Below are 21,485 nucleotides of genomic sequence, written 5' to 3'. Positions count from 1 at the left end.
TTTAAAAAGGCTTTACATGTGTGGTCTTTTGGGTGATGAGGTGGTTAGGGACTTCAGTAGGCATCAAATGAACACCAAAGGGGCAAGAACGGGGAGAGGATTGAATTTTTTAGGATAGGCATGTGACTGTGGGGGAGGATACCAGCACTGGGAAATCCATCCACCTAATGAGGCCAGGATTTTGATGGCGGACACAGTCCTGATAGCCTCATAGGTTTTAATTATTGGTGACAATAGATGAACCCCCTTCTCCAGAAAATACCCAGTGCTCCCTGTGCAGATTTTTTATTTCTGTTCATTAGGAAGTTATCTGGATAATTTATCATTTGTCACATTCACCAGTTTGGACTGAGAGGGATCAGCCATTCCCTCCCTGCTGTTCTGCAACCTCCTGTTTAGTCATGAATCGCTTGTGTGGGTAGGCAGGTCCTAGAGTTAAAGCCTTCAAAACAAAACAAAACAAAACAAAACAAAACAAAACAAAAAACAACAACAAAAAACCTTTTGCTCTTGTCAAAAGGCAAATCCAGCCTAGGTATCTTGCTAGAAAATAGTCAAGGCATGAGATACATCTTGACGGTGACTGTGAAAGGCCCCCTTAGCAAAAAGTCCCTGAGAGTATGTCACTTTCAAGCCTCAGAGCCCAGGCCTGTGTGGGCAGCAGATAAGGGGAACAGGTGTGAAAAGCCAGGAGCATGCAGCCCTTTGTCTCACATTAAACTGAACCTGTTCCTGGGGTGTTCGGTTTGGGGGTAGATGTATTATGCTGTGTGTGCTGACATGCCTGCTTCCACACTCTCCAACGAAACAGCTTGGACTTGATCTTGAAGAATTAAAGAATTAAAACTTCACCTTGAAGTCCTTTTTCACCTCACTGAGGAAGGCTGCCTCCAGCAAAAGAAGTTACAGAGTTCTTAATATCGACTCTGCTGTTCAAAACTGAGACACCAGAGCAACAGGAATTATTACTGCCTCAATCTTTTTTGGAAAGAATTCGAGTATGAGTATTTAAAGACACACACACACACACACACACACACACACACACACACACACAAACCAAGGGAGCCAGAGAAGTCCAGTTCTCCCTTTACCTCTGCTGAAATACTCTGTTTCTTAAAATTTGTTAGAGCTACACCTGGTAGTTTTCCCTGAGGACCCGAGGGAAAAGAAATAAAAATCTAGGAAAGATTCCCTTATTTAGCCTGGCTTATTTTCTTACTTTCTGCTTCAAGTAGCCAAGTTATTTACTTTGAAAGCTTCTGTAACTGAACATGTATATTTGCTGAGCTATTTCAAATGGGTTCTATTATGCCTCAGCCTTTTCCAGTGATGGACTTCGCACATACTTCTAATGCCTGGTGGTACAATTTCTTACTGGGAGGCATTCTCAGTGCAGGCTGAGTAAAAGCAGTAGCACAGTTGAGGAATAAAAATAATCTCTTGAGAGTTGGTGTTCCAGAGTTTTCCGTTTAGCTCCAGTAGCCAAGATCCTCCAGCCCGGTTCAGGGAGTGTGCCCTTGGGTGTTGGCTTTACCATCTGCATAGTGGGAGTGAAATACCTGACCCAACCTCTTTTGCTGCAGTCATGATGAGTGACATCCGAATGGGTGAGTAAATTTCCAAGGTAGCATAGAGAGGGAGAGTCCTGGTTCTTTGGAAACCATAGAGTCCCTCTAAAGGTAGCCAAGCAGAGGGTCACCTTCTGCACTGGCCAGCCCCATAGAGAACAAGGGAAAAAACTAAACATCGGTCCCTAGTGGTGATCAGTGAGAACTGTGCTCAATCCTCTTACACGTATTATCTGTTATTTACTAAAACAGAATAGATACCGTTATTTCTTTTATAGATGATACAAGGCTCAGAGAGGTTAAGAAAGCTTTCCTAAATCTCATAGCAACACTGTAACTGTAGCTTCACTGCTTTTAACCACTTCAGCAATGACTTTAGGGCCAACTCCTAGAAATTTGAAATGTAGACCAGATACTGGCATTTTATAAAGCATCTGGATGATTCTGTTATGAATCAGTGGTCATCAGACTAATGAGAAACATTGAACTATACTACTATTCACTGTCCTGCTGCTGCTTATTATATACAGCCTTATCCTACTTGGTTTTTAAAAGAATTTGGGAAAGATTTAAAAAAGGATGTTGCCCACACAAAAAGGTTAAAAAAATACTAGGGAACATTAGAACTAATAAAGAGACCGAGAGAACAAGAGAAACAAAATGCTTCCTTCCAGTTAATAGGACAGGGAACAGTGGTATATATTCAGCATAACCAACCTCTTTCCCCTGACATTTCTTCTTACCTTCAGTAATTCCTACATGCTTAGCACATATGGCTGTTTTGAGGTTATCCAATCTTCATACCTTACTGTTACTCATCCCTCTTCTGTAGAATGTTCTGGGCTGGGTATTTGATCTCTGACTATATTATGACCATGCAGGGCTTTTGGGGGGACACATGAGAGGTGACCCTGCTGTCAGATGATGCATGAAAGCCAGGAGGACAGAGAGAGAGATGTAGGGGCTTAACCACGTCTAGACACGTGGGGCCAGACATAGCACAAAACAAAAGCTTGAGGGACTGGTGTATCAGGTATGTGGTATGGCCTCCACTTGCCCCTCCAGACCCACCATTCTCCATCTCCCTCTGTGCCCAGGAGGTTGAGCTCTATGGGTTGTGTCAACTGAACTCTCTTGCCCATTGGCTTGGCTTCCAGTTGGGTTCAACCAATGGGGGAGTGGAGGAAATTTCACAGAGGAGGGGGAATGGAGTATTTATATTCTGCCTATGTCCCTACTGGGCAAAGGGGTGGTTGACAATAGCAGTGTTCCTCTGCTGAAGGCCACACTCTCTGTCAGATAATCATCTCCTTCAGCTCCCAATGGTCCTTGAACAATGAGAGGGATTAGAAGTGCTGACCCCCTGCATGGTTGAAAATCCATGTGTACCTTTTGATTGTTCAAAAACTTTACTAATTAGCCTACTGTTGACTGGAAGTCTTATTGATAAAACAGTTGATTAACACACATTTTGCATGTTAAATGTATTATATACTATATTCCTATAATAAAGCACGTTAGGGAAAAGAAAAAGTCATTAAGAAAATCATAAGGAAGAGAAAATACGTTTATAGTACTGCACTATATTCATCAAAAAAAAATCTACGTGTGTGGACCTGTGCCATTCAAAGCTGTGTTGTTCGAGAGTCAACTGGACTCTCTTGGTTCCTGTGACCACTCTCTCTCCTTGCCCTTTCATGCCTACAGGTCATAATGGGGCCTGAACTGCTTTTAGGGCTTTTACCGGTTCGGCTTTGCCCCTCTAGCCATAACCCTCTTCATTCCATGCATAGTCCTCGGGCACAAGGTGTCATGCCACTTGAAGGACAGGCACCACCTCCTTCTATATCAGGCTTCAAGTACTGAGGACCTCAAATTCTCTGTCTACATGGCTCCAAGCCTAGTTGCAGGTTCTGCCAGGACTTTCTTCTGGCCTGATCCCGCAACAGTAGTGTTTTCAGCCTCAGGCTCAAGGAGTGGTTACAGCTCAGTTGTTTGTGGGCGGAGAGTGACCTGAGTTGGGATATGTGGGACCCCCTCATGGGACAGTACAGAGATTGAGGTGGGAAGAAAAGTGACAGCACAGGTTGATGGCTCTCGCTAACCACAAATTTCCAGCAGAACTCCAAGAAGTCCCAGAAGCGTCCTTTTGAGCCAGCTCCTGGGCCAGCAGGAAATGCTATTTGGTTAGGTAAGTGGACAGGATATATTTTAGTTCACAGTTGGTCTGCTTACTTCATAACGTTTACATTTATAGATCTATGGGGAGGTGGGTCTCCATTTGTGCTCTTGCCTTGGGCCTCACAAATGTTAGGGATAAGTCTCCTGTGTCCCCCACATGCCTCGGCAGTTTGCCTTCATGCTGGCCCACCTTTTGGAATGTTCCTGTACTGGTTTTAAAGCTAGTGACTTTCAGCTTCAAAACTCACCCCCCTGGATGTTTCTTTGTGATACAGGACCTGGTTTGCATTTCTGCTAGTCCAGCTAGCTCTTTGTTAGGCTCTTCACACCACAGGGAGACGATAAGCCTGGAGGAAGAAGGGGTTTCTCCCTCTTATTTATTTCTTGTTCTTATTAGTATCATGGCAGCTATACCTGACACTCTGGTGGTGGCATTTTTTTCCATAGCAGTGATTGAATCCCGCTGGTCTAATTTTTTTTAGGTTTATTTATTTATTTTGAGAGAGAGATTGAGAGAGAGAAAGAGAGAGAGAGAGAGATTGAATCTCAAGGAGGTTCCACACTGTCAGCACAGAGCCCGATGCGGGGCTTGAACTCATGAGCCATGAGATCATGATCTGAGCCGAAACCAAGAGTTGGACGCTTAACCTAGTAAGCCACCCAGGCACCCCCCCCCCCCCGTCTAATTGTTGTTTGTTCTTCAAAACTTGCACAACCAGCCTCACCATGACCCCCCAAGAGCCATCAGCACCCACCAATGGAGCCCCTTCCTTGGGGGCTTGGTTCCCATCCATGAGGGCCCTCCTCTAATCCCTGTTAATACTTCCTGTTACTGCCCATCATTTCTCCTAGTCCAAGCTCATGTACCCTCTGCAATTATTTAGTGTTCTTTTTTTACCCTTTCACGTACCCAGGAGGCACATCCTCATATTAAATTCTCTGTGTTAAAATGGTGCAATTTCTGTCTCTGATGGGATCCACCATCAGACTCTTTTGAATGGCCCTGCTTGATGGAGCTGTGTGCTACCTGCTGGGACCCTGAATGATTTTCCTAGCCAAGAGTGAAGCCCAGAATCCTGCTTCTGGAATCACAGTTAGGGCAAATGATGAGTGTTGCCATCCACAAAACTGACTTGATATTTAATCAGTGGCTTGGGATTCCTTAAATTCTCCTCAGTGAGGAACACTTCACTTAGACAAAGAACATATGCTTGCAGAGCAGATGCCATTGCAAAACAGACCACAAGCATTAGGAGGTATTTATGGGAGCAATTCTTTTTGTGGTGCTTTCAAACCGTGTATGTGGAAAGCACATAAAGTGTCATTCATACAAATCACTCCAATAAGAGTCCAGAGCTTTCCTAAGCCCGCCTGCCCTCAGCAAAATGCTTTGCTGCCTCAAATTCCAACATGATCCCATTATAACATGACTACTTATTATGTCGTGTTGGTTATGTCACACGTGTGGTGTAAGGCATAAAAGTAAGGCTCAATATTACCTGCTGGCTTGACATGTGGCACAATGAGAATGGCCTTTAATGGCCTAACCACAAGTTTCCCTCCCTATCCTGCTCCTGTGGGTAAGGTCTCCACCTCAACAGTCCTCCTTACCAGGCACAATTCCTGCTCACCTCTGAGTAGTATGTTTCAGTTCTCTGTAGGTTCATAGATTTATTCAAACACACCAATTGCACCCTCCCATATGGCAACGAGGGGACATCTCACCCTTTTGATACCATAAGGCCTACCTCCCAGAGTCCTGGTTGTTCACCCTGTCCCCAAATGCACAGCCCTATGGCCCTATGTGGCATGCAGTTTCCTCCTCCTCCATGCTGTGAATATACGTAACCAATAAACCACAGGTGGTTTCACTCATCCAGTGTTGGCATCCCGTGTTCACAGATACCATCATAACCCTGGAGCAGGGGTCTTTCCTTCACCAACGAAATGAATGGGAGGTGTTGAAAAGGTAGGTATAATAGATCCCCCTAATTGTATACTGGGGCTGATATAATGGGATTTGGTTTACAGAAAACAATTTTTTTTTCTTTCCTGTAAACTTTTCTTAGCAAGGAGTTCTGTAGTATTAAACAGACTAGTGTTTTATCTACACAGTCACAGATTTGTTTTAACATTGCACTGTTGATAAATAAGATCTCTTTAAGTATTAAGTATTCTACCTTATGCTTAATCCTACTTGGGGAAAGAATTAAGTTGCCCCCCCCCCTTTCAAAGCACATCAATTCTTTTAGACCATAATGATATATCAGGATGACCTCTTGATTTCTAAGAAATGCCTCAGTGGTCTGAAGTTAACCATTTCTTAAAAATGAACCTATTCTTAAAAAAAAAAATGAACCTATTCTTTTCTTTCAAAGATAGGATTCTAGTTGATGTCTGGTGAGGGGGTACAACAGGCACAGAACAAGTGAGGAAAAAACAAACTGAGGTGGAGCATGAGATCCACGTGACCCTCACAAAATCTATCTGTGTTTCCCTTTACCCTTCTCCCTCTGGCTCAGATCAAAAAGATTCTCTCTTTTCCAAGGTTATCCTAACTCTGTGTCCCTCACCTTGTTTCCTGCTTGGTTCACTGGAAATTGGCTTGATGCATTTCTCTTCCTCTCTGAGCTCTTTGCCCCATCAACAAACATACTCTGGCCTCCCAACTTTAAAAGAAGTTTGCTGGATTGCCTCAAATCATTGTGCTATTTTCACCTCTCCTTTTACTCTAAACTTCTTAAAAGTGTGTCTATATTTAGTGCCTGCCTTTCCCTACTACACTTACTCCTAACCTCTTGGCTTTTATTTTTCCAGCCCTGATCTTTTTTGACAATTTTAAAGCACCTGATCTTGTGGTCTACTTTCTCTCACTCCAACACTCTGCGAAATGGAAGTTGGTTTTCTTTCTATTTTCAGCGGATCCTTTCTTGGTTCTTTAATTACCATTGATCTTTCAATTTTCCAACCATATCCTTAGAGTTCTTTTTTTTTTCTCTCTACTCTTTCCTATTCTAGCTCTCTCCTTGACCCTGATACACTACTTCCTGCTATATATCTCTTTCTGGATGGTCTGCTGGTATCTCCGAGTCAACATACCAAGACCTTAATGACATATTTATTTCCCCAAAAAGGTCTCTCTGTCTCTGGGCATAGTCTTTGTCCCATTACCTCTGATTCTATTTCTCCCTCATTTGTGAATCTTACCTCTCTATCAGAGTGGTTAGGCCATTTACCCAAGGTCACACAGTTAGTCAACTGTGATACAAGAGTCAAGCCAGAGTATGTCTGACTCCACTACATGATACTCTTTCCTTTATCAGCTACTCTGGGCTGGAGAGATTAATAAGACCTAGTTTCAGCTCTTGAAAGACCTATAACAAAGTTCAGGGAGTACTATTCAAAAAAAATTAATGACCCTTGGTAGATTCTTAAAAATTGTTAGTGTACCTGGGGCACTTGGGTGGCTTAGTCGGTTAAGCACCTGACCTCAGCTCAGGTCATGATTTCAGGGTTTCTTGAATTTAAGCCCCGCATTGGGCTCTCTGGTCTCAGCACAGAGCCTGCTTCCTATCTTCTGTCCACCCCCCCTCTGTCCCTCCCCTGCTCATGTGCTCTCTCTCTCAAAAATAAATAAACATTAAAAAAATTGTTAGTGTTACCTTCCTACCTCCCCATAATAATCAGTGAATGTTTGTGTCATAATTATAAAAATAATTTATTCTGGGTATTCCAAAATTTGTATGGTCTGAATATTGGACAGTAGCCCCTTTCCAGTGCCCCTTAAAATCGTCTTTATTTAAAGACAAAACAAGTCTGTTTGATCAACACTTGTGGTTAAAATAATAAATGACAACCTGAAATCAAAACACGTCCCCATATTTAAGCCCATACTGTAAATCACACTCTCCACATTCAAATGTGCTCTCTCTAATTAATTTCAGGTGTTTAAAGCTATATTATGGTAAGTTGTCATGGTTTCGAACAAGTGAAGATAATTTAGCCATCTGCACTATTTCTTCTCAGTTAGAAACCCAGCAGTCTGAAATAAGATGGATTTAAATCTGCAGAGACAGCATTCAGAGAAAGAACAAAGCCAGAAATGCTAAGTTCATGAAAATTCCCATCAGCCCAAATCTCCCGCCAATATTTGGAGGGTGTCTGATTGAGCGTGGCTGCTCTACATTTATGTTGTCTTTTGACTGATCTCTTTAAGAAAATGATATCTCCATTTAATTTTTTTCCCTCTCGTATCATTGTAGCATCTAATGTCCCAATGATATGCCAAGATAGCTCACAAAGCTCCCAGATCTCTAGTAAGTAAATAATTTTTTTTTTGGTAATAGAAATATGTGATGCTAAAGGAGATATAAAATTCACTAACAGGTAGGGACCCACACTTAACAAGTGATATCTAAGACAAGCCTTCAAGCTGCTTGTATCCTACTTAGAGATCAAGACTACAGAAACTAGAACAATGATGCAATATTATTTAACTTGTGTTGTGCTGCTTACAATATTAAGTTGTATAATCACAGAAACCTTTATCACAGGAGAGTACGCCTCTCTCCCTTAACTTGTGACTCCCATTTAAACTGTTAGGATTCCAACTGTGCAAATAAAAGTGCTGTTTTGGTAACAGCTTGTTGAGAGAACTCCATGTTTCCCCAGAACATACTTGAAGAAGATTAATGAGTCCTACATACATGCCAAGTCAATCTGTTCCTCCCTGTCAATCACCACCCCAAGAACAAGCTTCTCTATCTCTGCCTATAAGTTTGCAAACAGATGTGTGGCTTAAATTTTAATTAAATTATTGGAACAAATGATTACTAAAGACTTTCCAAATGTATGGCTAAGGAGTTTTCCAGTAGTATCAAATGGACTTTATTGAGAAGACCTCTCCACTCCTGCCGTTCTCCACCACAGCAGTGACAGTAAGGGTTGAAAGGACGTTGCTTGCCTGTCATTTGAGGAAGTTGAGTAACTTCTACTGTATTGGTTATTTGAATACCTAATACTTAAACTATTATGTTCTTTCTTTTTTCTTAGCCATCTTCAGCTAAGGATGTCCAAACATTTAGTCAACTCCCCGGGTGCCTGCTTTCCTCATAGGGTAATGGCTAAAACTGTAGCTTTAATGCAACTGCAATACCATGGGAGTAGTTGGGGCACCCTGTCATGCTGGGGACTTCTGAGAATACCAGCTGTTCCTGGTTGCCCACAGGACCAAAGGGTGCTACCTCTCTTAACAGTTGATAAAGTGTGTTCTTTCTACAAGTGGTGAATTTATAGTTAAACAATGTCTAAATGGAAACTTAGCTGATTAATTCTGATTCAAAGTTTATTTTAAAAACAAGAAGTGAGAAGAGAAATTGAATGTAGGGGACTTAAATGCTAGGCATCTCCTGCAGGATTCATGGATAATCACATCTCAGCCCTATGTGAAGAGTATACTGCCTAGTGTTCCATGGACTGGGCAGAGCTGGCTCAGTGTGAAAGATTCAGGAGTGGCTCATGCCTGAATCCAGAATTGCCCAAGATGTACCCAAAAGAATGATTCAGAATGGGATCTGAGGTCAGGATCTGGGTTATGTGGTCAAGTACACAGTATTTTCCTTTCACAGGACTATTTGTGTTACTTATTTCATCATCATAAAGACACCATAAGACTTTGGTCAATCATCCTACTTTGTTTTAGAAGGTGATTCTTAAACATGGCACCCATCAAAACCACTCAGGAAAATATTAAAATACAGATTCGTGGAGCTTAACCCAGTAGGTCCAGAGTGAGGTCAAGGAATCTGTATCTTAGAACGTGTCCTCAGTGGATTCTGATGTATGTGGTTCTCATGTCCTACTGTGAGAGACCTTGAGAGACTGTGGCTTACAAGAATACCAATTTGCATGGAGATAATGTATGATCATAGTTGAATGCCAAGTCAAATGCATTTCTTTGGAAGGTGTGGCTAGCTTATTTTTGAAAGATCTGGCATTAAATTAACCATTAGTTTTTAGCTTGCTGATACTGTACAGGGTAAAAGCACATAGAGACACAACCATGATTTTGTGTGCTAATATCAGCAGAAAACTACCACTTGACCATAATCTTAATTAGCTATTTTGTATTATAAATACTATGAGCAATCATCAGCTGCAGGTGTAGGCCCACCCTCTAGTTTACTCCTATGTAATTTGAAGACAGGGCATTAAAGAGACAATTCTATTCTGTATCTGGGATAAAAGAACAGTACCAATTCAACCCTGAAAATAGTTTTTAATAAGAATTAGTGAATAGCATGCTGTACTTATTCACTGCTTCAGAAACCTTTCTTCATTCAATATACCCCTTCCATCTCTGCATTCACTGTTTTCAAACAGCTTTGTAGGTAACCAGGTATCAATACATGAGAGTTGTGTAGCAACTGAGAAGGGTCTGCCCTGGATCTCTCCTAACCTTTCATGAATTCTCAACCTGAAGGGCAGGGAGGGCTCTAGACACCCAAAGAAATCCCCCTGGACGGTAGGTGTGTATTTGTGTATGGGTGTCGGAGGAGGATGGTATGTAGGAAAAAGGAATAAACATCCCTCTTATTTCCCATTAAGAACACAGAGCAGCTCTAGAAATTGTTCAGCTCCTACAAGGTTTGGATATTGGCTTGAGAATAAAGATACGTGTTAAGCCACAGCCTAGAAATGTTGGCACTGCCTTGATTTCTTTCAGAGTTGATGAGGAAGGCCCTGGGATAGAGTGCCTCTGTAGCCCTTGCAAGGGATTCTTAATGTTCTGACTGAGGCTGGGGTAGATTTCATTGACTTTATCTGTCCACCAGGGAACCAGGTATGGAGGTGGCTGGAAGACACATTCATAAATGTAAGTGGTCTCCAAAATGTGGCAAATACTTTACTAATCTTTAAGACTGGTGTACAAAAAGAGCATGACAGGTGCTTAATATTTTATGAACCAAGCTCTGATGGGGAAGGCTGACAGAATCTCCACTCACTAAGAAGAACACACCATCCCCTCTGCACATGTGCCTCAGAATGTGACAGGGAAGAAATAAATGGCATGTCTACTAAATATCATTCAGCAGCAGCATTAGACTCTGTCCAGGAGGGTGAAATGGACTGAATTTGCTAGGATGCTGAGTTGCAATACCTTTAATGAACATACATGTTTAACTCATAGACGAAGAAGTGCTATTGTACACCTAGCTTCTTTCTACCCCATTCGGGCTGATAAGACACTCTCCAGACAATTGTAATTATGGGCAATTTGTAACGATAATAATAGTTGCTTTTTATTAGATGCAATAAAAATCAATTCTCCATTCAATTACCATTCTTGACTATGCTATGATAGATAGTCCTCGGTAAATACTAGTGTCAACATAAAACTAATAATAATGACAATAGTAAAGTTTTAGAGGACAAAATCCTCCACTTAAGATCAAAATATACCCCTTTATTTAAGTCCCTCCCATACCACTGAGTCATGAATGAAGTATCTATATTTTTATTTCATTTGTTTGATGATAAAGGACCTTAAACAGATATTGCCACATGTAATAGCACAAGTCTTTTCAAGAATGTGACACCACAGTAATTATCACCACTCAGTAAATAAAGGGAATGGATCACAAGTATGGGCTGAACATCAACTCAGCATTGACATGGGCCAGCACTGCTGATGGACTCTGTATATACGATGAGATACCTCCTCCTCCAAGTCTCCCATTAATTTACAGGGGGTAGATTAGCACATTTCATGTTTAGGTTCAAGAGTGAATTCTCTAAGCTTGGGACTTCCCTCTTGTTATGGAGCTATTATGTATTTGGCAGGAAACCTCCCACATTAATTTTGAATGCTAATGTCAACTAGCTGCCCACGTGACAGGAAGGCTAAAGGGGTCTACTGTCACAGGATCACCTTTCTAAGCCTGCATGCCTGTCTTGTTTTCATCCTCCAGGTGATCTGTACCTTTTGTTCATTATGTCTTCCACCTTAGTATCATCTCCCAGAGAGTCTGGTGCATTTGCTCATCCCTTCCTGGTGCATCTACTTTGTGACCAAAACAAAACAAAACGGATATATCTCAAGTTGTGAAAATTCAAGCACCTATGAACTGAAATCAAATGCAGTGAGGTGGTTTGCTTAGCAATATTGCATGATGAGCATGAGGAGGCCTGGGCTCTAATGTGAGACCCTCTACTATCTGTGTGATCTTGGGTAAGTGTTTTAACCGGGCATGGAATAAAACAATGTATGGGAAAGTCCCATACATGTCAACACTAAATGAAGCTCTGAGTATATGTCATACAGTCAATTTGTTGGGTTTTCTGATATGAACTTTTCTTGAGTAAGGATTATAGAGTCAAGTCAAAGAAGTATGAGCACTTAGGAATCTTCATAGCAATTCCTTCATGATAGGGTGGCCTTGTCCATGCACTTACTCCTGAGGGGGTCAAAACTCCAGAAAAGCTATGTAAGTAACAGCACTGTTCTTCCTGTAAAGAATTAATATGAACCACTGGACACAGTAATTGGTTCTTCAATTGCTGTTTGAGATTCCTTGGACTTTGGCCAGAATACCCTCTGCAGTCACAGCCATGTAAAAAGTTAAAGACTCATAAAAGAAACACAGACATCATTTAGAAGAACTCAAGTATTGGAGTCACACAGCAGAGTCAAATAAATTCCACATACTCTATGAAATATATTATCTTTAAAAGGAGAATCATGCATTAACACATTATTCTACTCTGTAGTTTGGCTAATTAAGAATAGGCCAGATTCACAACCTCATTCATTTATCATTGGAGTATGACATCACTGAGTACTGCAGTGGTGGGAGATGGTCAACCAAATATTAACCAACTTGGTCTCCTTTTATGTGTGCAAAGGAACACATCTGGATCTTTCTCTGCTTCTAATGAAACCACAACATTTTGCTCAAATGGATCAAAATTAAGTGCTACAGATGATTTATAAACTGTGGTACAAGTTTAATATATCCTTGTCTTGTCCTAGCCTAGAATATGCTTCTTTGCTCAAATGACCAGAATCCCAGGTCCCCATTACTTGCCTAGCCTCTGATTTCCAGAAAGAATAGCCAAACTAACCCTACTTAGAAAGGATCCATCCAATTTAAAAGGAATCCATCCATCCATCTCATTACATAGAAAAATGAATGCTTGCCTTCCATATGACATTTGTTTAGAAGTTGTTGAGATAATTCATTTATTTATTCAACAAACATGTATTGAGTAAAAGAAGAGTAGCAAGTGGCAGAGTGTAGGGTTGGTGGGGAATGAGCTCAGAGGGGGTCTGTGGAATCTGAGATGTCCAGCAGGCAGTTGAATAGATGTTTGAACCTAAGGGCTGGTTTAGAAGCCATCAGTATCTGCTGTGTATGGAGTCACTTTCAATTTAAGTGAAGTGGCAAATAGTGATGGCGGAGGGAAGCCTGTCAAATAGCAACAATTTAAGGTGGACGGAAGGAACTTACTAAGAAGTCATCAGACAGTAGGAAGACCAGTCCCATTTGCTCCTTTGTAACTACTCATTACTGTAATGTCTCTCCATAAAACTTTATCTGACATTTTGATTCCAGACAAAGGTCTTTGGAGAAACCTTTATGTACTGAATTACATGTGACGGTCTATTATTTTTGATTCTATAATGCTTTTGCAGAAACAGCTGGAAAAGAAAGGGGTATAAACTTGGTTAATAAATAGATTAAAAACCTAAGAAGTTCAGTAAGCAGATCTTTAAAATCTTTGTTAAAAAAAAAAGCTGAGAAACTTAGAAATAGAGCCCCATTTCAGAACCCTCTATTGTTAGGGCTAGAATAATGATTTGATCAGAAACACATGCACATATTCACACACACATACATACACAAAGACATAACATTCACCATCCACATGTGATATTGGTAGGCCTCCAGGCACTAAAATAAGCAGTACATACTGACCCTCTCCTCAAGAAATACACAGCCTATTTTTCTAAACAAAACTTAAGTTTCATCCCAAGTTTCAAAACTACCTAGGTAGCTTATTAGCTCAAAAGGATGTCCTCACATCTTCCAACAGTGTGAGGCATCATTTGAATACTGTTACAATAGAAAATAGATGACAGTGCTTGAAATCTCTTTAAAAAGCCATGTACCCAATCCTGGAAGTTTCAGTGGGAGAAATTCTCTCACTTCTATCACTGCTAATGACTGTCTCCTAAGTCATTATTTCTGAATGCAAAATCTCCTTTGAAACAACTTAAAGTTAAGGTGATGGGTTGCCTTTGGTGTGATGGGCAGTTTCATGGGGTATTGGTATACAAATGGCCACAGACCCTGGATCTCAATCCCATGTTAATAATGGCTGAGTATCTATCTATTCATGAGTTTGTTCATCTTGTGTTCATACTAAGCAGAAAGTGATTGCTGCCTCAAGGTCTCTGAAATCTCTGAGGAGAAGATTCTTTTTATTTTAGGGTTAGGTATTCACAGAGAGAGGCATACATACAGGCACATACACGCCCAGAAGGAACTTTTTCAAACTTCTCTCATGACCTTTGCCTTCTGAAACGTACTTAGCTCAAGAGCAAACTGTCTCTTGAGGGTCCCCATATACTTTGCCATTCTAATTCTTTTTTGTTCCTTCCATTTTATCTTATTTTGATCTTTCCACATTTCTTATTATATTAGGTACCAAGTGTCTATAGAAGACACCCTTTTTTGAAAGACTTTCCTGCCAGATAGGAACATACAGATTACAAATCTCTCTTACAACTTCTATTTGTGCAGAATTTAAACCAACTCTGCCTTAATCATAATGCATAGAGTTTACAGAATTTCATCTCTGTAGAATTTTGCTGGCTGAAGGATTTGGACTGGAAGCTGGATGGTGCCATTCATAGGTGTAAGATGCTCTTGTCTTGTGTGACCAACCAGATTAAAGTGTGAAGGCTTTCATTTACTAAATGGAAATTGTGGGTAATTCCTGGGCTGCTGACCTCACTCTCGCACAGCCCCACTCTGGAGATTGCACCTGCACCTTCAGCCCTGGGAGGGCAGGGACTGTGCTATGTCTCTTTCCATTGTGGTAACCTCAGTATTAATAACAAAGAATTATGTTCGGTGAACATTTGTTAAGTGAATGAATGCTGAATGAAGGTTGAGTGGATGCATCATGTTCCTAGTCCCACTGCAAGGACTTCTTAATTTGACTTCAGGAAATGGAAGCTTTGGTGGTAGAGGCTGAGGAGGTCTCCTATGCTGGTTTCAAACTAAGTTAACAAGGTTTCACTAGCTTCTCAGCAACATCTAGTTAAGTGTACATAGCCCTATAGTATGATGCCTCCAAATTCTGGAGATGAGTCACCTTCTGACTGCTAATCAATAAAAGCCGAAGTACAATGGATGTAAGTGGCCATCTTCAGACTAACCCATTATTAGTAATGGCTTAAATGCATGCAGCTGAAGTAACTCAAATGTTCCCAGATATCCTTTGAAAGATATATGTAGAGTCGAGCCTGGAGTGTTACTGAAGAATGTTGTAACCTAATAAATTGCATTACAACTCAATGGGCTGAAGGAATTGCATGGTGCATGCAAAAGGGGAAATTTGACAAGAGGAATCGTCAGTGTTTGTCAGGTCACTGTTGCCTGCCAGCTCCTTCCTGCCTCCTCTCCCAGAGCCAGACTCATGTGGCTTTCCACAAGGAGGCACCATTCTGCAAAAGACTCTAGAATCCACCCTTCCTCTCAGCAAGGGAGACTGAAAGAATTTCAGCCCTTTGGATCTCAGCATCCAGCATCTTTTCTGTTTGCCTGGCTCTGTCCTAAACTCCATCCTGGTCTGACCATTGTGCTAATGTCATCCAAGGAAGAAACATGTTGAGTATGATTAATAATAACCTTTGTTTCCACGAAAGGAATATTCTATTGACCTCTCAGAAATAAGGACGGGGGAATGCCCTACAGGATGTTACCTGTTCTGTGGGAAGATGGTTCCAATGATCCTCAGTATTGGGAAATGCTGCATACTATATCCAATTTATGTAGACATAACAGTTCAAATTGGCGTGCCCAGGACAGAGAAGTGATATGGTAAAGAAATATATTTTGCCTTTTTGAGCCCAACATTTCCCAATGTTTGCTGAATGGATTTCCCAAGCCAGGAAGTTCTACTTCCTGGGTCCATGTTCAACAAACATCTTACTGACAGTTAATTGGATGCCTTAGACACCTTGATACTAAGAAGTACTGCACTGAGCACTTGCAAGTATTCTGGCAAAAACAGAATCTTGTACTATGTGTGGAGAAGGACTCTCGGGGCCCAAAGATTGTTGGGATTACTTAGCAATATTTGCCAAGGGTGGAACAAGTATGAGGGACTCACTCATTTTTGTCATCCTTGCCCCAGATAAAAGTGACCTCACCAAGATGCTTCCACCTTACAAGACCCTGGCCAGGCTATGGCCATTCTTTTTCATAAACCGCAGCCAAGTGTGGACGATCACTGCCCAGTTACGCCTGTTTATTCTTTCTTCATTATCTGGTATTTGGGAAGGATGTGATAAGCATGCAGAGCCTCATATTTGTTGCTGTTGTTGTTGAAATAACACATCTGCTTATGGATTTTTTTTAAAGTAGGATGGACATCTTGGCAGAACCCTGGGAGTTACATTTAGATGACAAAATTACATAAAGAATTAAGTTTTGTGTACTTTGCTTTTTAGCTAACAAATCAAAGAGATTCTATAGATTTCATGAAATCTAGGGTGAGCAAACAAACAGACAAAAAGCAGAAACAGATGAATAAATTCAGAGAACAAACGGATGGTTGCCACAGTGGAGGAGGGTGGAAGATGGGCAAGGTGAGTGGAGGGGCCTCCGAGATACAGGCTTCCAGTTACAGTATGAAACTAGGTAAGTCACAGTGATAAAAGAAAAGGTACAACATGGGGAATAGAGTCAATGGTAGTGTAGTAGCATTGTACAGTGACAGATGGTGTCTACACTTGTGACGAGCATAGTGTACTGTATAGACTCATCCAATCTATGTTGTACACCTGAAACTAATGTAACATGCATGTCAACTCTACTTCAGTAAGCAACAAAGACAAACAAACAAAACCCCAAGCAAACAAAAAACAGATAAATGAAGCTCCTTCCCTGTTTTACACCATTCTAGCTCTCCCTCTTTGGATCCTTTACATGATGAGTCTCAGGCTGAGGGAAGTTGGGAGTTCATAAAATTTAGATAATAAGTGTACCTATCTTACCAGGTTAATGAGATTATCAAATTAAAAACGCACACAAAGTACTTTGCACAATGCACCACACCGATTAATAATGCAAACTACTTTAACTATTATTAATCTGACAACTAAAGCCACAGAACCTTCTCAGGTTCTTGCCTCCCCTAAGATACCCCACATCTGCAGGAGTCCATCCCAGGTTCTCCCACTTTGCCTTCTTTGGTCAAGTGCCTGACATTTTTATGGAGACACGGCAGCTCTATTTTGGAATATGATACTTCCATGGCCTCAGCCTTAGCTCTTATCACCAGTGGTCCCCTTGCCAGTTGAGTTTCCCTTCCTTCTGTGCTTGGTCTGGGGCTGAATGACCCAATCTCTAACTCACCTTGACTGTCCTGTGGTGGGGATACCTGTGCTCCTCTCCCAGGGTCAGTGCTCTGGTTTCCAGTCACTTCTCCTTTCCTCTTGCTCAGTGCCAACCCTGCATGTGCCTCAGACTCAGCCACCTGAAATATTCCCACTCCTTCAACAGAATTTTTAACAGGAACTTGCATTTCTCAAGCTGGTTTTGTTACCATAGCACCATGACTCTTGTCAGGGCCTGATTTGAAACCATCTAGCTTGACTAAGTAGTTACTAATCTGTTTGGTTTCCATTTAAACTTCCTTTTCCCCCCACCATGTGCTCATTACTGTGGTTTATATTCAGCTTCTGATGATAGCTAGCCATTTTTGTGAAGCCTAGAGCATAATAGGTATTAAAAGCTCAAGCCTTCTGATGCATCTGCTATTTGTTTTCCCTCCCTACTAATTAGCGGGTCTACATTCTCCTTTGTCTTGTTCCTAATGTATTTGTGAAATATTGTCTGGCTGCCCTTTGTTTCTCTTGCTAGTTGCATCTCACATTGTGCTTTGGCTTTCCGGCTGCTGTTCCCACATTATACATGCCCAATTCTCTTACCCTTGCCTTTAGCAGTGTGCCCTCATTTTCCCTTTGCATGTCATTTCATCCTGGCAGCTTAAAACTCAGCGTGGGTTTTGCTTTCCATAGAATCACTAGCTGGGTGAGAGCTTGAGGACAAACTCTTAAGCACTGGAGAATAGGAACGTTTGGCTCTATGGTATCTCGTGCTTAGCACAAAATATAAAACATTCCAGTGTGTTCCGGAAAGTTGACCCACCCAGACCCAGCAGTCTGGACGGTTTGCCACGGTGTTAGGTCAAGGTCGGGATATTCTAAGGCATTCAGTGGTAGCCTCGGTGACTTAGGTGAAAGCTGGACGAGGCATCAGGTAGGAGAGGGGCCTTCGTACTACCTCTTCTTGCCTTCTCTGGCTCCCGTGAACACTGGTAGAAGTTTCAAAATTTCTCCTTAGGTTATTAAATAAGTGCTTACAAAATTGCTGGGGACAGTCTCATGCCATGTCATTTTTAAAATGTGAAGCAGGCTCAAATCTTTTGTCCACTGGTGCACTGAAAGATTTAATAGACCCAGTTGTGAAGCGAAAAGTCGAACGAAGAAGTCAATAACCGTGGTGTCGATTTCCTCAGCTGGCAATCAGATGGGGCGCCCACAAGGCCAATCACGGCCCCTCTTCTGCTTCACCTTCTTACATACAGTAACCAGCCTGGGGGTCTGGGCTTATCTAGACAGAAGTACTCCTTACCTTCCATGCTCTGGGAAGATCACTTCTGGAGGAACTTGGCCAGCAACTCACGCCTGTCTCATGTTTGTCTCTTGAACTGAGTGTTTGCTGATTTCACAGTAAACACAAGGAAAGCAACCTAGCTGGTGCAACTCTGGATTCTGACGAGTCTTTGAAGCTATGATGGTCTCTGTGGTCTGGCTTCGCTGAGCGTCTGGGAGGTGGTGTTTGTAAATGGAACAACCGGAAATTGTTCACCTACAAGAAGGTTTGCTTGAGAAGAATGGGATCCGGCAGGATACTCTAGGCACTCTTTCACTTTTAGTACTCTGCTTTCATGGGATACGTCTGTCAGGACTAATTTTCTCTTCTTTTTCTACCACTAGGAAGTCAAATCAGCTGTTGACTGTAGAGGTCCAAAGGCTCTCTAATGCTATCCTAAATGATAATATGACAGACGTGTCTTACCTACCATAACATAAACTGTCAAAAGTGAAGGTGTGGGTCATTTCATTTATTAAAATCCCGATCCAACCATTCATGATCTGAATTCTTTTTTTGATGTAGCCTAATATTAGGCTACATTAATTTGCTTAGATTTACTCAAAGTATTCATACATCCCTATTTTAATAGGACTTCCTGAACCTGACCCTTTAAAAGAACAATTGTTTCCAGAGATGAGTAGAGGCGTCATGAACAAATAGGACCTGCCCACAAAACAGCTAAATAACTTACCATTTTGCTAAATTCTGTTCCCAGCTTACTGCTTGGCCTTCCTACCCCAAAGTCCACACCAGGCTGCCCTCATATTTCTATTCATATTGGGCCCTGGATCATCCTATTTAATGTTATTTTACTTTTTGATTGACTTCCTGAAATTCTACCTGTTTTTCCTAAAACTTGGCTCCCATTCATCCCCTTTCTGACTCTTTTTGGATTGAACTCCTGACAAATATTTGGCCACTTGCAAAGCTCTGCTAGGCTGACCTCAGGTGCCCAGCTCCCAACAGTATGCTTCCCCAACCACATGAAGAAACTTATTTTCTTCAAAGACGGCCTCTCAGCCAATCTGTCTTCTTCTGCAGCCTTGGCGCTTGGGTCACCAGTAAGATGATCCTTAAAAGAGGCTTCCTCTGAGTATGGACCTGTTTGTCTCTTCCAATTTGTGAGATGCTCTATCCATTCTGATGTCCACCGGATAAAAGCACATGCCAACGTTGGGCATGAGCGTTGTATTTTATCAGGTGTTGTGCATCATTACCTACTATATAATTAAGAATTTTTACTGAGTTTTAGTAAATTATTTGCAGCTCAAGATAATAAGAGAGGAGTCCTACTCCTGTAGTGTTTGGAATTATAGAATCATTACAGTGAAAGGGCCCATAAACATTCTCTAGTATAAGCCTCTCCCAAAATCTATGAGGAGCCCAGAGAGGTTAAGTCACTTCTCTGAGATCACACAGCAGCAGACCAAGGCATGGAAACACAATCTCCTGTCTTTTATTGTATTTTTGCTTTTTTGCAGTTTCAGTCTGGTATAAATAATGCACATACATGTTGTCCTATTTGTCTTAGGGCTATTCTACGGGCCAGGGAAAATAATCGTAGTCTCACAACTGCTCACAACAGTTTCTATTAGAGAGAAAGATAAAGACACAACAACAAGGGGAAGCATCATTTGCGGGGTGCTGGGAGAAGCTGGGCCAGGTGCCACTGAGAGGCCCCTGGTCTCGTAGTCACGTAAAGCAGATAGACGCCAGCGTGATGGGGGTGTCTGGATGGCGGGGTGGGCTTCAAGGAGACTGTGGGTGGTTATGACACGGTCTGTCACCTCTTCAATGGAAATGAAATGCAACAGCACCTGTGAGGCCATTGTACTTATGTGAGAAACTGGCACGCCCTGGGCGCGGGCGGCTGGAAAGCCGGAAAAGGAAATGCCACTTTATAAAGGATTTTTCTAGCACATTAACCGCATAATTCCTCAGCAGGATCATGAGCTCTGTGCAAAGTGCAGCCCTCTCCCACATAATTGCCAGAGTGGGATTGCTTTCGGAAAGGCTTCAAAGCTCTTGTTGGGAGAGGCAGAGCGGCATTTCAGCACCTGGTGGGACCACGCCCTCGTAGCTCCCCTCTTCACCTATCTTTTTAATGCTGCCAATCAAAATCGCTTTCTAAAACTGGGCTAATTTCATGAGACAATCTGACATTAGCCCTTGCCGAGGTCTTCGATGCACCTGTCTAAGGGATCCAGGCTTCAAATGTAAAATATGGGCTCTGAGTGTCAGCCTAAACTCCAGGAGAGGGTCACATGTCAAAATATACTTCTTATTCGAGCCGAGCTGACCAAGGTCACGATTATGAAGGTTTGACAGCCTTCCCGTTTTTCTTACTACGACGCTTGCCTCTCCTCCTTCATGGCCAGAATCCTCATAGCAGGAAGGCAAAAATGAGTAAAATGGCTAAAAGGATGCGCTTGAGAGTAAAAACAACCTGTGTCTAGATGGAAATGGGCATCACCTCCTACTCCTTCAGGCCACTCCTACTCGGCCTGGGAGGCTGGTATGTCTGTTCAGTTCTCCTCAAGCTGTAGCGAAATTCGGTCACTGAATTCAGAATGCCTACCTATGGGGCATTGGGGTGGCTCACTCCATTAAGAGTTTGACTTCAGCTCAGTTCATGATCTTGCAGTTCATGAGTTTGAGCCCCACATGGGGCTCTGGGCTGACAGCAAGGAACCTGCTTGAGATTCTCCCCTTCTCTCTGCCTGTCTCTTTAAAAAATTAATAAACATTAAAAAAAAAAAGAATGCCTACCTACCTTTGA

This window comes from Lynx rufus, unplaced genomic scaffold, assembly GCF_022079265.1.
Source record: "Lynx rufus isolate CCGP_SWC_20201006 ecotype Redwood Valley unplaced genomic scaffold, mLynRuf1.p SCAF_7, whole genome shotgun sequence".
In the NCBI taxonomy this organism is placed as follows: domain Eukaryota; kingdom Metazoa; phylum Chordata; class Mammalia; order Carnivora; family Felidae; genus Lynx; species Lynx rufus.
This window is presented reverse-complemented; position numbering follows the sequence as displayed.